The sequence below is a fragment of the Antechinus flavipes genome, chromosome 3, assembly GCF_016432865.1.
Source record: "Antechinus flavipes isolate AdamAnt ecotype Samford, QLD, Australia chromosome 3, AdamAnt_v2, whole genome shotgun sequence".
Lineage (NCBI taxonomy): Eukaryota > Metazoa > Chordata > Mammalia > Dasyuromorphia > Dasyuridae > Antechinus > Antechinus flavipes.
The window spans coordinates 587,132,435-587,148,121 of NC_067400.1; the positions used below are offsets into that span (position 1 = coordinate 587,132,435).

General features: G+C 43.8%; 1 protein-coding gene and 1 long non-coding RNA gene across 2 annotated transcripts in view; one reads left to right on the plus strand and one right to left on the minus strand.

Annotated features, from left to right (window-relative positions):
- Positions 1 to 15,687, minus strand: part of IGSF21 (immunoglobin superfamily member 21) — a 401,664-nt gene that overhangs the window by 40,779 nt on the left and 345,198 nt on the right. The window lies entirely within an intron of this gene.
- LOC127555798 (uncharacterized) lies at positions 333 to 1,229 on the plus strand. Its single transcript, XR_007952290.1, has 3 exons — positions 333 to 739; positions 784 to 874; positions 1,143 to 1,229. It is a non-coding gene; the product is annotated as an uncharacterized LOC127555798 (long non-coding RNA).

Sequence of the window (15,687 nt, forward strand, 5' to 3'; positions counted from 1 at the left end):
AATTGGAACCCAAGGGGACTCACTTGGAGGTGAGGTAGGCAATCCCTCTCATCTCCGGGAGTTTAGATCCTTCCCCTCTGGGTAAGAGGAACCCACATTTTTCCTTTGCATTACAATTCACCTAAGTCTAAGCAGCCATTCTTTGTGCCATTAGGAAAAAAATCATTGATTTAGGGCAGATCAGCTAGATGGGAGCACCAGACTGAGTTAGGAAGATCTGAGTTCAAATCCAATCCCATTCACCCACTAACTGTGTGACCCTGAGCAAGTTACAATAACCCTGATTGTCTCAGTTTCCCAGCTGGAGAAGGAAATATCAAACCATTCCAGTATTTTTGCCAAGAAAATCTCAAAAAGGGGTCATGGTGAGTCAGTAAAACTGGAATGGCTAAACAATGACAACAAGATTTAGGACTGGAACCTCAGTAGCCCTCTGCTTTTACAGATGAAAAACCTGAGGCTGAGTGAGGATAAATTACTTGTCTTACATCACACAGGTTTTAAATGACACAGGCAGGATCTGAATCCCGATCTGGATTCCAGAGTCAGCCCTATTCCCTCAGCATTGTTCTAATCCATGTTTATTTCTTATCTTCCTCCTAAGGCTGGGACCACCTGGAATCCATGTTTATTTCTTTTCTTACTAAGGCTGGGACCACCTGGAATCCATGTTTATTTCTTGTTTCCTTATTGAGGCAGGGACCACCTGGAATCCATGTTTATTTCTTTTCTTACTAAGGTTGGGACCACCTGGAATCCATGCTTATTTCTTTTCTTACTAAGGCTGGGACCACCTGGAATCCATGCTTATTTCTTTTCTTACTAAGGCTGGGACCACCTGGAATCCATGCTTATTTCTTTTCTCCTTACTAAGGTGGGACCACCTGGAATCCATGCTTATTTCTTTTCTCCTTACTAAGGTGGGACCACCTGGAATCCATGTTTATTTCTTTTCTTACTAAGGCTGGGACTACCTTGAATCCATGTTTATTTCTTTTCTTACTAAGGCTGGGACTACCTTGAATCCATGTTTATTTCTTTTCTTACTAAGGCTGGGACTACCTTGAATCCATGTTTATTTCTTGTTTCCTTATTGAGGCAGGGACCACCTGGAATCCATGTTTATTTCTTTTCTTACTAAGGCTGGGACCACCTGGAATCCATGCTTATTTCTTTTCTCCTTACTAAGGTGGGACCACCTGGAATCCATGTTTATTTCTTTTCTTACTAAGGCTGGGACTACCTTGAATCCATGTTTATTTCTTTTCTTACTAAGGCTGGGACTACCTTGAATCCATGTTTATTTCTTTTCTTACTAAGGCTGGGACTACCTTGAATCCATGTTTATTTCTTTTCTTACTAAGGCTGGGACTACCTTGAATCCATGTTTATTTCTTGTTTCCTTATTGAGGCAGGGACCACCTGGAATCCATGTTTATTTCTTTTCTTACTAAGACTGGGACCACCTGGAATCCATGTTTATTTCTTTTCTTACTAAGGCGGGGACCATCTGGAATCCATGTTTATTTCTTTTCTCCTTACTAAGGCTGGGACCACCTTGAATCTATGTTTATTTCTTGTTTCCTTACTAAGGCAGGGACCACCTTGAATCCATGCTTATTTCTTTTCTCCTTACTAAGGTTGGGACCACCTTGAATCCATGTTTATTTTTTTTCTCCTTACTAAGGTTGGGACCACCTTGAATCCATATTTATTTCTTATCTTCCTCCTAAGGCAGGAACCAGTTTATTGCCCAAATCTATTTACAAAAGATAGCACTGGGCTCCATAAAGTAGATAAGATGCTTTTGGGAAGAAAGTTTGTTGAATGAATCATCAAGGCAATCAACATTCAGTAAACATTGATTAAGAAAAGAATCCTTGTACTCCAGTTGTTACTATGACCTTATTTTCAGTGAGCATTTATTAAGTGCTTTCTGTGTACACAATGTTCTGCCACAGGTTTCCTCATCGTTGTGCAGAGGAGATTGTGGGTTTTTGAAGGCTAGGTGGAGCTGGGGATGATACAAACTGTGGGAAATTAAATCAAGCTAGGAGGACTTCCAGTATGAGCCTAGGCTGGGATGTCTGTTAAGTTCAGAGAAACACATCTGGAGACTTGTTGGAGACAAATGTTTCTTCCCATAGCAGCTCAGCATCTCAGCAAGACAGCAGTTCTTTCCAACAGCAGGCCTATTTCTGTTTCTTTGAAATATCTACCCATTGCTCCTGATTCCTTGGGCCCAAGGGAAAACAAGGTGAATCCTTTATCTTCAGTGGACAGCTGTCCAGAAAATTGAGGAGTGCTATCATCTCTCTTTGGGGAATGAGAACTTCTGTTTCCTTAACTATAACAAAGGGGAGGGATGGCCTAGGTACGCTGAGTTGGCTTGAGATTACTTCTAACTCTAATTTATGACCCTACAGTTCCTTCCCCATCTTGGTTGATTGTGTCAATGGGATGACGATAATGGAAACAGGAGGAAGATCTGGGAAATAAATGTGGGGAGGGGCTCTGAACTAGGATGCTTTATATTCTTCCACCGTGGAGAATCATTGACTCTACTTCACCTGTTGAAATCCTACATAATCAAACCTGAATCTAGGCATAGCTCCTGGTAATATTGACAGAGATGCTCACAGAGCAAGCAGGGTGCTAGGTGTCCATTCCACTGTAAGTCAATGATGATGATAAAATTCACTAGCATTTCTATAATAATTTAAGGTTTGCAAAGTGTTCATATATTATATAGTTTGATCCTTGATCCTAATAATACCTCTTAGAGAAAGGTGCTATTATTATTTCCATTTTACAGATCAGACAACTAAGACCTGAATAAAAGACTGAATAAATGACTTGCCTAGGGGATTGTAGAATGATTCCTTCCTGGCCACATTCAGAAACTGCCAATATTAGTAAGAGGAAATTTTTTATCCTTATCCGATGTTTTTAACCCCAAATGGAGAAAGATGAGACTCATAGCCTTTCTAAACTGGAATAAAAGGGTCTGAAGTCCTGGCATCCCAACAATGACAGGCTGCCAATGACTACCCTTATTAGGAGAGACAGAAAAAATCCTACATGGAAGCTCTAGTTTGGCTTATATCTTTCTCTAGTTAAGGAGAAAGTTCTACATTACAATCTCTCTGTGTGACAGGAATTCAGAGAAGGGAGCGATAACTACGTGATAAGAGTCATACTCTACTTATCTTCGGATCCCTTCCCTGGTGATTTTGCCCATCAGGAGGCAATATAGGCAAGAAGTAGGATGAAAGCCAAAAAAAAAAAAGCCTTTAAGAAAATGAAGCAAATATCATGAGTTTCAGAATGAAATGCCATGTATTTTACAGTCATTTAATAAACATTAAGTGTTTACTGTTTGCCAGACACTGTATTAAGTATTGCGGATTCAATGAAAGGCAAAAGGCAATCTCTTTTCAAGAAGTTAACAGTCTACCAAGAGAGACCATATGAATGAATAAAGCATTTATTAAGTGCCTGCTGTATGCTGGGCATTTAAAACTGGTGATACAAAAAAAGGCAAAATTCTATTTTCAAGGAACTTACCTTCTAATGGGAGAGACAACATGAATAAATAATTAATGAATAAAGCATTTATCAAGTGCCTGCTGTATGCTGGGCATTGTGCTTAGGGTTGGTGGCAAAATCTTCAAGGACCTCATAATCTAATGGGGAAGACAGCAGAAATGGAGGGGGAAAAGCATTTATTGAGTGCCTATTGCATGCCAGGTACTTTGCTAACAGTTGGGAATTCAAAGAAAGGTAAAAGATGATCCCTCCCTTCAAAAAGCTCACAATCTAATGTAGGAAGACAGCACATAAAAAGAAGATGAAAAGGGGAAGTAGGGAAGAAGGGGAGGGAGAATTCCTGGGTGGGGGGCATGATAAAGTCCTGCAGCCAGGCGGGAAGTGATGAGATGTCTACCCTATTCACCCTTCTTAAATGGAGATCTGGGAGGGACTTTCTAATATCCAACCCACACCTTCTTAATCTGAGGGAGGGAGGGAAGGGACCCAGGGACAAGGGGTTCTTAGAAGTGAAAGTATCCAAGTTGATTTGATCTTGCAGTCAGATGAGTTTGCACAATGCAGAAATCTTTGTAGCCCTCACTCCTGGCTTTTCTTCTTTTATTCTCTACCCAGTTTTGACAAGTTTGCAGGTCACTATGGATAGAGAACAGCCCAGCGAGCCTGTAGGTTCTCTGTTTAAGTTCCACCATTGATACACACTGGCTAAGTTATTTAACCTCTCGGTGATCTAGAAAACTCTCTAAAACTCTAAATTTAGAGCTTTAATGGGAGGGCAACAATGGGATAAAAGGGGATAACTGGAAGACTGGTGCAGGGACTACTGCTCTGGGAAGCCTCCACAATTCCAATTCTCTTACTGCTGGAGAGTTATTGAATCTCCATCACCTGTTGAATTTCTGCTTAATTGAAGCTTAAATATAGACAAAGACCCTCGGATTCAGAGTAAGGATTCATCTCTTTACATGTGAGTTCCCTAAACCAAGGAAGTCAAGTGTTTGTCTGCCAGCTCCAGAGACAAGAGGTCCTAAGTGAAACAGGATGGTGGTGAGGTTGGTGGGAAACAGTACATCAGGATGGAAGTGGAAAAGGACTTCTGAGACATCAGAGCAAATACGGGAAAGCTCACGCCTTTATTCAATAGGGGAGCTCCTGCAGCCCTCCTCCCATCAACACTGATAAGAATGGCCGGCGGGAACAGCTCCAGAATGATCCCATTCACCCCACTAGTTGTGGGATCCTCGGCAAGTCACTTTACTCTATTTGCCTCAGTTTCCTCATCTGTCAAATGAGCTGGAGAAGGAAATAGAAAACCCTTCCAGTGACTTTGCCAAGGAAACCCCCAAAAGTTGGTTGTGACTGAACAACTTCCTGACTCCAGGTCGGGTATTCTGTACACTCTGGTGTCAACCCTTAGAACCTCAGTTTCCTTAGCTGTAAAATGGGGGATAAATGATAGCCCTGGCGTTTATCTCACAGGGTTACTCTGAAATGCAGACGAGAAGTGTTACGTACATCTTGGCTATTATCACGCTCCAGTTTCTCTTCCCGCTCCGATGTTCCAATGGCCTTTTCAGTTTTAAAAGTCTCTGAGGCTGCAACATATGTTCCCTCATTTCGCCGCACGTCTATATGATCGTATCCATGTTCCCGCACACGTAAATCCGTGTTTGGGACATCAGCAGCCAAGTCACGCGCGCCGCCCACACAGACCTGATCGGAGCCGTTCTGTCCCTCATTAGATTTCCGAGCAGGTGTTAGCAATATGTACAGTTAATCAAGCCCGTCAGACAATAAGTGTTTTCAATTGTATGGACTGTGACACAATCCCTGCTGCTAATATCACTCTGCTCGGCGCAGCCCCCCCCACTTCTCCTCCCTTTCCATATAACTTAAACCTGGGACTCAGAATCTCAGACAACCGACTGTTGTTTTAGCATTTACCCGCCGTCTCAGCTAGAGAGCCCCACACAGACGCGATCTGGGATCGGGCCCCAGCTAAGGAGGCAGCGAACGCCCCGGAGAGTTACATCCCCGGTTAACTTGTTATCACATGTCCTCATCTTCCAGGAGTTGTAGAATATCAGATCTGAGAAAGAGAAACCTTAGAATCCAGAGTGTCAGAGCTGGCAGGGCCCTTAGAACCCAGGAAGTCAAAGCTGGGAAAGAGAACCCTTAGAACCCAGAGTGTCAGAGCTGGGAGGGCCCTTAGAACCCAGGATGTCAGAGCCGGGAGGGCCCTTAGAACCCAGAATATTAGAGCTGGGAGGGCCCTTAGAACCCAGGAGGTCAGAGCCAAGAGGGCCCTTAGAACCCAGGAGGTCAGAGCTGGGAGGGCCCTTAGAACCCAGGAGGTCAGAGCCAAGAGGGCCCTTAGAACCCAGGAGGTCAGAGCCGGGAGGGCCCTTAAAACACAAAATGTCAGCTGGGAGAGAACTTAGAACCCAAGATGTTAGAACTGGGAGGGACTTTGAACAGAGAAAATCAGAATTGGAAAGGTCCTTAGCACACAGAATGGCAGAGTAGGGAAGGACTTCAGAGCAGTTATTAGACATAGGAAGGACCTTAGAACACAGAATAATGGAAGTGCAAAATATCTAAGAAATAATTTAATCCAACTCCCTCATTTTTCAGGTGAGAAAACTGAGATGCTAACTGAGAGGGCCTTCAGTATTCCTGTCTGTTGCTGATTGGTGAAAGCTTGCTTAATCATTAGTGTGTACAATGGGAAGACAAACTTGTTTGAATAACCCTGTAAAGAGAATTCAGCTAGGAAAAAGAATTTATTCTGACCTGTATGATGGAAACAAATCCAAATGACCTTTGCAGGATCTGTTATTTTGGTCTCCCCATCCCTCTGTCTCTTTGGGAGCTCACTACACTCAACAGCCAGAATTGTTAGGAAATGCAGGGTCCCCACAGTTTTATGTATGACATATTTTGTCTATAGCTGGAAAAATCCTTTTTCTGGGGTATCTCTGTGGAGCTTACATTTCCTCTAGTCCCCCAAGTACATCTTTCTGCCCAAGGGCTCGGGCCCTCAGCATGTCTGCTCTCATTAATCACGTTGCTTCAGTCAATGAGGTGAGGTTTCTCTTGTGGGGAGGGGAGAGAAGTACCCAGTTTGAGGGTGGGTGGGTAGGATTAAAAACTAGTTGCAAATTACATTATTTGCAAAAATCCATTCTTTCCTCTTGGCGTGCCGGGTCTATTGACTATTCCTTTTTCAATCCTGCTCTATTCATTAGACCCATGTCCAGCCCCACTCCACCTCCCACCTCCCACCCAACCAGTTCATACAAGTGTCCATGAATAGAAATGTTCCTTTTTAAATCTTTCTTTACTTTTCTCGGTGCCCATTTCTTATCCCATAATTTAATGGCCTCTCCTTCATCCTTTTCCATCAACGTCCCTTCTGCTCTATCACGACATTGGTTGAAACCCAGATCTCTTGGAAATCCCTCATTTCACCTACCTAACAATGGGGTATCATCTTTGTCCCTCTGCCCTGGGCATTCATCACTGAATGTCATACTAGCTCTAAGTGATTTGGGCAGTCTTGGGGTCATTTGCTAGGCTCTAAGCACTTAGAAGACAGGACTACCACATTAAGTCACCTAGAACCCAAGAAGAAATCAGAGAACATAGAATTGTCAGAATCAGATAGTTTCCTCGAGCATCAGTTTTCCCATTTGTGAAATAGGAATAATAATAGGTTCTACTGCACAAGTTACTGTAAGGATCAAATGAGAAAAAATAAATTCTTTGCAAACCTCAGGGCACATGTCAATTATTATTATTATTATTATCTTTTTTGATAGGATTCAAGTAAAAATAGTCCTAGAAGAAATTGTTTCCTCCTTTTGTTATTATTAATAATTAGTAATTCACTATTCATAATTATTGATTTAATATTACTATAATAAATAGAATTGGAATGGATCTTTGAAGAGAAAACATTACAATATAGATTGTTCCAAGTGGAAGAGAGCTTAGGAAGAATGGTAAAGCTGCAAGGGACCTTTGAATGTAGAATATTTGAATTGGAAGGAGCTTTAGATCATTGAATGCCAAGTCAGAAAATTCTTAAGTACCTAGATTTTTAGAGGAAGAAGGGTTCTTAGGACAGAGAATAGCACCAGTAGTCCCCTGGAACCAGCTTGAACTGGAAAACTGATTAATAAATTCTCAGAAAAAGCATTGACATGGGAATTGCCAAGTGCTACAAAACAGGGTTGAGTTTATTGTTTTGTTGATTGTCTAGGCTTAGGAAGTGATGGAGACAATTTCAGTAATGCAGATTAAATATAAAAGATGTAAAAGTCTATTGAGGGTACAGCTATTTTTCTCCAGGAGAGCTGGTTGTTCAACAATTTTAAGCAATCTCTGAATAATTGTAAAGAGCTTTAGAACCTAGAATGCTAGAAGTGGAAGGAATTTTAGAACAGGAAATGTCAGAATCCTAGGACATAGAATTTCAGAACTGGAAATGCCTTTAAAATATGAAATGTCAGAGCTTGGATGGCTCCTAGAACAGAGTATGGCAGAACTGGGAGGGCCCTTAGAACCCAGGATGTCAGAGCTGGGAGGACCCTTAGAACACAGGAGGTCAGAACTGGGAGGGCCCTTAGAACACAGGAGGTCAGAGCTGGGAGGGCCCTTAGAACCCGGGATGTCAGAGCTGGGAGGACCCTTAGAACCCGGGATGTCAGAGCTGGGAGGACCCTTAGAACCCAGGATGTCAGAGCTGGGAGGGCCCTTAGAACCCAGGAGGTTGGAGCCGGGAGGGCCCTTAGAACCCAGGAGGTTGTAGCTGAGAGGGCCCTTAGAACCCAGGAGATCAGAGCTGGGAGAGCCCTTAGAACCCAGGAAGTCAGAGCTGGGAAGGCCCTTAGAACCTAGGATATCAGTGCTGGGAAGGCCCTTAGAACCCAGGATGTCAGAGCTGGGAGGGCCCTTAGAACCCAGGAGGTTGTAGCTGGGAGGGCCCTTAGAACCTAGGATATCAGAGCTGGGAGAGCCCTTAGAACCCAGGAGGTCAGAGCTGGGAAGGCCCTTAGAACCTAGGATATCAGTGCTGGGAAGGCCCTTAGAACCCAGGATGTCAGAGCTGGGAGGGCCCTTAGAACCCAGGAGGTTGTAGCTGGGAGGGCCCTTAGAACCCAGGAGATCAGAGCTGGGAGAGCCCTTAGAACCCAGGAGGTCAGAGCTGGGAGGGCCCTTAGAACCCAGGATGTCAGAGCTGGGAGGGCCTTAGAACCCAGGAGGTCAGAGCTGGGAGGGCCCTTAGAACTCAGGGTGTCAGAGCTGGGAGGGCCTTAGAACCCAGGAGGTCAGTGCTGGGAAGGCCTTTAGAACCCAGGAGGTCAGAGCTGGGAGGGCCCTCAGAATGAGTGCTGCAATTGGGCTGAAAGGAACTTTAGAGATTAAAATAGCCTGATTCACTTATTTTATAGATGGGGAACAGCCTCTAGGCCGTTGGATGGACATGTCCCGTAGCTAAGAAATGCAATAGGGTGGATGTCATCCCCTCTCCCTTCTGTCTCCTTTTCCGATGATCTCACTAAATCACTCCCAATCCTTGCTGCCAGGCTAGTGTCCTGGTCCCAGAAGGACACATCTGGGCAGAACGTGACCCGGGCCACGAGTGCTGGCCCTCAGCTTGCCCATCAGTCAGAGCTGGCAGGGGCTGACCTAGAGGCCACCAGCTCCACCTGCTTCTTGTACAGCTGGGACGCTGAGCCCCGGAGGGCACTCTGTGCCTCATAGAACGTCCCAGGAGCCCCTGAGCAGTTGATGACCACTCACAGAAGGATGATCGTAATGATGAAAACTTTTTTACACAGTCCCAGAGTGTTTGCATTCCTCTTTCCAGGCAGCTGACTTTGGAAGACTCATTTTATTTATCTTATTTATAAGGCTCTTATTTTTCTTTTTGTCTCCCCACCTTTAGTACAGGGCCTGCTCCGGACTGGGCAGCTCTCTCACGGATGGAGAGCACTGAGAGTTTTACTGTGTCCCTTTACAGGTGAAGAAATTGAGGTTCTGATGGAGGATTTGACTCACTTGTGATCATAATTAGCAAATGCTCGAGGGGGAACTCAGACCGAGTATTTAGCCATGGAAGCAGTTCTGGGGCTGGAAGGGGCCTTAGAGACGTTTAACTCTCTCTTCTTATTTCACACATAAAAAACTTGAGGTCCAGAGGTGACGGATGTGGCCAAGATCTCCCAGGTAGGAAGTGGCCGAGGTGGGATACGGCCTAACTTCCCCCGGCTGCCTCTGTAACAGCCGAGAGTCCTCCTGATGAGGAGCTGAGAGGTGGAGAGCACCCACAGGGGAAGCAGCAGAACCAAAATTCAGAGCTGCAAACTAACGTGTGATTATCTGTGTCTCTCTGTGTGTATTTTAAGGCAATCAGGGGAAGGGGCTGCAGCCAGGGTCACACAGCTACAAGTGTCTGAGGCTGGATTTGAACTCAGGTTCTCCTGCCTCCAGAGTCGGCCCTTTTCATTCCCCACCGACTTCAGTTTATCCCATTGGAGTCTCTCCTCCCCTTCCTTGGGCCTCTCAGACTGCAGAGTTTCCCTGTGGGTTTTGGAGCGTCCAATCGATAAGTCATTATCAGTGCCCATCGATAAGGGCATTGCTGCAGAGGTTTGGGGGTACAGGGACAGCAGGTCCAGCAGCCCCCACAGGAGGAGGCCTGAAACAGCTGAGAACCACACCATGGCAGGGGGGGCTCCAGCGCGAGGATTTATGTGAAAATTAAATATTGAACTGAGCTGTTGAAGCAGTCAAGTTAAGAAAACCAAGTCCCGCCCCCCGGAAGCCCCTCTGTATGCCAGAAGAGAGCCCCGGCCCCAAACCGGGCATCCGCTGGAGCAACAGGAGCCATGCCCACAGAGGGGCAATGGGCTCCTTGCTCAGCAGCTGCTCCTCCCTCTCGTGCTTGCGCCTCAGGCCCCTTGCCACCACACGGCCCTTTCTCATCTTAATGGAAGCAGCTGGAGTCTGGCGCTCACATTCAGCAGGGAGGCGTGGGGGGCTCTCTATGAGCCCCCCTAAAATCTGCAGCCCCTCCCCCTTCCCAGCTCTCCCAGCACAGGAGAGATCGCAGAGACCCCCAGTCTCCCCGTCCGTGTCTCCCATCCCTCTCCCATCCTTTCACCCAAACCCTCCTCCCTCCACAGCACTGGGTGACTTTGGCAGCGGAGCCCAGGGAGGCGTGAGCAGCTGGAGGAGCGACGCTGGATTTGCAGTCTCACCCTCACCATTCATCCAGCCCTCCACCCACCCGCCTCTCCATCACTCGCCTCTCTCCTCCTCCCCAAGCTGTTGCGCTTTCTAATTAGCAGCCCCCACCTGGCAGCGCCGGCCCCTGAGAGGCCTGCCGGAGAGAACCGAGCCCCGGACCGAGCATCGGAAAGGGCCTGGATTGGAGTTCTGGCTCTTTCCGGTCGTTACCCCCAGAGGACCTTTAGCAGGAGCTCCCCCCTTCTCCGGGTCCCCACTGCCCAAGCTCCCAGGGCCAGCTCTGGCCCGAAGTCCTCTCCAGCTCTGGATAAATAAAGCTGCCCGTTCAGGTCGAAGGAGACAGCTGGGAGCCACAGGACGGCCGAGCGGGCGAAATCTCTGATCCTCGGAGAACCGCAGCTGTACTGAGAACACCGCGGGAAGCTCCAGCACACTGGAGAAACAGCGGGCCTTTCCCCTCCCTCGGGATCGAGGACGGCCAGAGGGCTAATATCATTTCCAGTCCATACTTATGAGTGAAAAATTAGACACCGGTGTCCCTCCTGTGTACCAGCATTAAGCCGGGTGCTGGGGCTGGCCATCCTTGCCTTCGGGGGATTTATATTCTGCTGTGGGATTACAACACACGGAAGAGAGTGGTCAGGGAAGGGAGTTTGGGGATAGTGAGTCTCAAGGATGGCAAATGGAGGCAGAGGGCAATTAACTAATAATATTGTGTTGGTCGTTATTACTCCCTAAAGAAAAGAGGGAAAGGGCAAAGCTTATATTAAGGGGTGCCCTTATATCAATAAAATATATTAATTTATATGTGGGAACCTAGGCAGCCTGGATTGAGTGCTGGACCTAGAATTAGGAAGATCCGAGTTAAATCCAGCCTTAGACACTTACTAGTTGTGTGAGCCTGGGCAAGTCACTTAATCTCACTTCTTGAGACTTAAGTTACGGCTATGGGACTTTGCTCAGGAGCAAGATTTAGGTGCAAGTAAAAACTCTTGTATTATTTCTTTAGAAGAAAAGGAGTTTAGGGCCCAGTTAGAAGGGCCTTACAATAGGAAACTAACAGATCAATCCATAAATATCATCCAGGTAAGCTTCTCACCTTCTCAGACTTTCTCTTTAAGCCAATAGCAATATTCCCATCAAGGACCCAAGATTTCCCCCTCTATCCCCCACTCCCCTGTCCTTTCCCCTTAATGTGGCCTTCCCAGCATTGGCTCAGGGACTCTGCCACATGACCCTTTCACCCTTCTAGTAGTATCTTTGGCTTCCATTTTTTCCTCCCGACCCCAACCCCTCAATAAACTCAAATGAGTCTAAGGCAGTGGTTCTCAAAGTCTGGTCCAGAGCATCCTGGGAATTTCTGAAATCCTTTCAGAGAGTCTACAGATTCATAATTAGTTTTTATTTTTAATGTGATCAATATCTGTAATAATAAACCACATAACCAAAAACTCTTTGGACAGATTCTCAATCTTTTTTAATAGGATAAAGATATTGAGAACAAAAGTTTGAGGACTATTAGTCTAAGGTGATATTTTGGGTCAGTTTGAAAAACTTGCTAGTTATGGCTCTCTTAATAAGACACTGTCCTAAATAGTCAATGACTATAGTAATCTAATGTTTGACAAACCCAAAGACCCCAACTTTTGGGATAAGAACTCACTATTTGACAAAAACTGCTGGGAAAATTGGACCAGATATCAAGATAAGGTCGAAATGGGTTCATGATCTAGACATAAAGAATGATATTTTTAATAAATTAGAAAAAATGGGATAATATACCTCTCAGATCTGTGAAGGAGGAAGGAATTTGTGAAGAAAGAAGAACTAAAGATCATTACAGATCATAAAATAGATAATTTTGATTATATTAAGTTAAAAAGTTTTTGTACAAACAAAACTAATGCAGACAAGATTAGAAGGGAAGCAATAAACTGGGAAAACATTTTTACATTCAAAGGTTCTGATAAAGGCCTCATTTCTAAAATATATAATTAACTCAGATTTATAAGAATTCAAGCCATTCTCCAGTTGATAAATGTCAAAGGATAGGAACAGACAATTGTCAGATGAAGAAATTGAAACTATTTCTAGTCATATGAAAAGATGCTCCAAATCACTATTGATCAGAAAAATGCAAATTAAGACAACTCTGAGATACCACTACACACCTCTCAGATTGGCTAGAATGACAGGGAAAGATAATGTGGAATGTTGGAGGGGATGTGGGAAAACTGGGACACTGATGCATTGTTGGTGGACCTGTGAATGGATCCAGCCATTCTGTAGAGCATTTTGGAACTATGCTCAAAAAGTTGTCAAACTGTGCACACCCTTTGATCCAGCAGTGTTTCTACTGGGCTTATACCCCAAAGAGATCTTAAAGAAGGAAAAGGACCCACATGGGGAAAAATGTTTGTGGCAGCCCTGTTTGTAGTGGCCAGAAACTGGAAACTGAGTGGATGCCCATCAATTGGAGAATGGCTGAATAAATTGTGGTATATGAATGTTATGGAATATTATTGTTCTGTAAGAAACGACCAGCGGGATGATTTCAGAGAGGGCTGGGGAGATTTACAGAAACTGCTGCTGAGCGAAATGAGCAGAACCAGGATATAATTGTATACAGCAACAACAAGACTATATGATGATCAATTCTGTTGGACGTGGCTCTTTCCAGCAGTGAGATGATTCAGTCCACTTCCAATTGTTCAGTGATGAAGAGAGCCATCTACAACCAGAGAGAGAACTGTGGGAACTGAGTGTGGACCACAACATAGCATTTCTACTCTTTCTGTTGTTTGCCCGCTTTTTGTTTTCCTTCTCAGGTTTTTTTTTTTCTAGATCTGATTTTTCTTGTGCAGCAAGATAACTGTATAAATATGTGTACATATATTGGACTTAACATATATTTTTAACATATTTAACATGTGTTGGACTACCTGCCATCTAGGGGCAGGAGTGGGGGGAAGGAGGATAAAATTTGGACAGAAAGTTTTCAAGGGTCAATGTAACAAATTACCCATGCATATGTTATGTAAATAAAAAGCTTTAATTAATAAAAAAAGACACTGTCCTTCACTCTTGAATATTTTGCCTTTGTGACCTCCTGCTATTCATGTTCTGCTGACCCTCAGCTTCTGACTATCCCCAACATTCATGTTTTCCATTTCTGAATACTGTCAAAGAAAGTTGTGGACCTGGACAGACTGTTATAAATACAATTCTTTGATTTTCCTGATGGTCTCCCTCCAGACCTTCTCTTGTTTCCTTTTTTCCTTTTTGAAGCAATCAAGGTTAAGTGACTTGACCAGTCACACAGCTAATGTCTCAGGCTGTATTTGAACTTAGGTCCTCTCGTCTCTAGAGCAGGTACTCTATTCACTGCACCACCTAGCTGCCCCTTTGCCTATTTCTTCATGCTTCCAACACCACCCCACAAACATAATATGTATTATCTTATCTCTTGTTTCAGTGTGATCAAGATTATTCCCCCCAGGTTATTTCCCTCATTTTTAAAAATCTCCAAACCTCTCCTTTGTTCAGGTCTCAGAAGGAGGAAGCTCTTTTCTTTGCCATAGCTAATTTCTCCACTTTCCTTCTGTCTTTTACAGGAGTTTGACCTATAGGTCATTCCCCATCTTTTCTGTTATTATAAATGCCAATGAACAATATCATTGTTCATTCTCCCAGCTAGTGATTCCTTCCCAAGAAATATATAAGATTTTCCCCAAACTTTAAAAAACCCTAAATAACCTTTTCTTCCTCTCTGCCATAACATCAGGCTAATTCTCAAGTGTCTCATTTCTTTCATTAACATCCTATAAAAACTGTCTACAATCTACTTTTTCATCACTCACTTGATCAAGGTCTTGTAATCTGGTTTCCAACTTCACACTCTAAAGGAACTGATTTCTTAAAGGTCACCAATGATGTCTTGGTTGCTAAATCTGATGACCTTTTTTCTTTTTAAAAAATATTTTTGATTGATATCTTTTGTTTGTACATTGCTCATATTTCTCAGTGTATCCATCCTCTCTTCTGTTAGACTGTCAGCCTTACTAACATAGAATAAAAAAGAACAATAAAACAGCTTCACAAAACTAACCAAAAACATAGAAAAAGTCTTATTATATTCAGTTTTCCATACTCATAGGCTTCCACCTCTGCAAAGAAACAGAGGAGGTACTTTCTTGTATTTCTTTGAGTTGTTATCTATCTATCTATCTATCTATTTATTTGTCAATGTTCAGCATTATTAACCAATCCACCCCTTTGGACACTTTCTTCTCCCTTTGGTTCCAGGACTTCAGTCTTTCCTATTTAACAGCTTTTTTCAGTTTCTTTTGTGGGTTCATCATTTCTTTCCCCCATATCTTGGATGTTTGCTCCCCCATATGCTCATTCATTCCCATGGGTCTGATGATTATCTGTTCTCATGTCTCCTAAATATGTATATCCAGCTACCATCCCACTCTTGAGTCTAATATCCAAATGCCTGATGATATATTTCTACTTGGATATCCAACCCAACCATCAACTCAACATAATCAATAGCTAATTATTTTCCTCTCCTTAAACCTCTTTCTATTGATTATGGCGCCTTGTGTCCAGGCACTCAGGTGTAAAATGTTAAGAGTTATTTGGGGTTTACTTGTCTCCCTTATTTCCTACTTTCCATCCATTGCCATGTTTGTTGGGTTCTACTTCCACTATGTCTTCTCATCTATATTTTAGACCATAATCACTTTGTCCAGGACTATTATAGTAACCTTTTAACTAGTCTCCTCTCACCAATCTTCCCCTCTTTTTATTTAATCTTCCATCCAACTGAAAGAAAATCTTCTTAAGATTCACACCTGGCCATGTCACAGTGGCTCA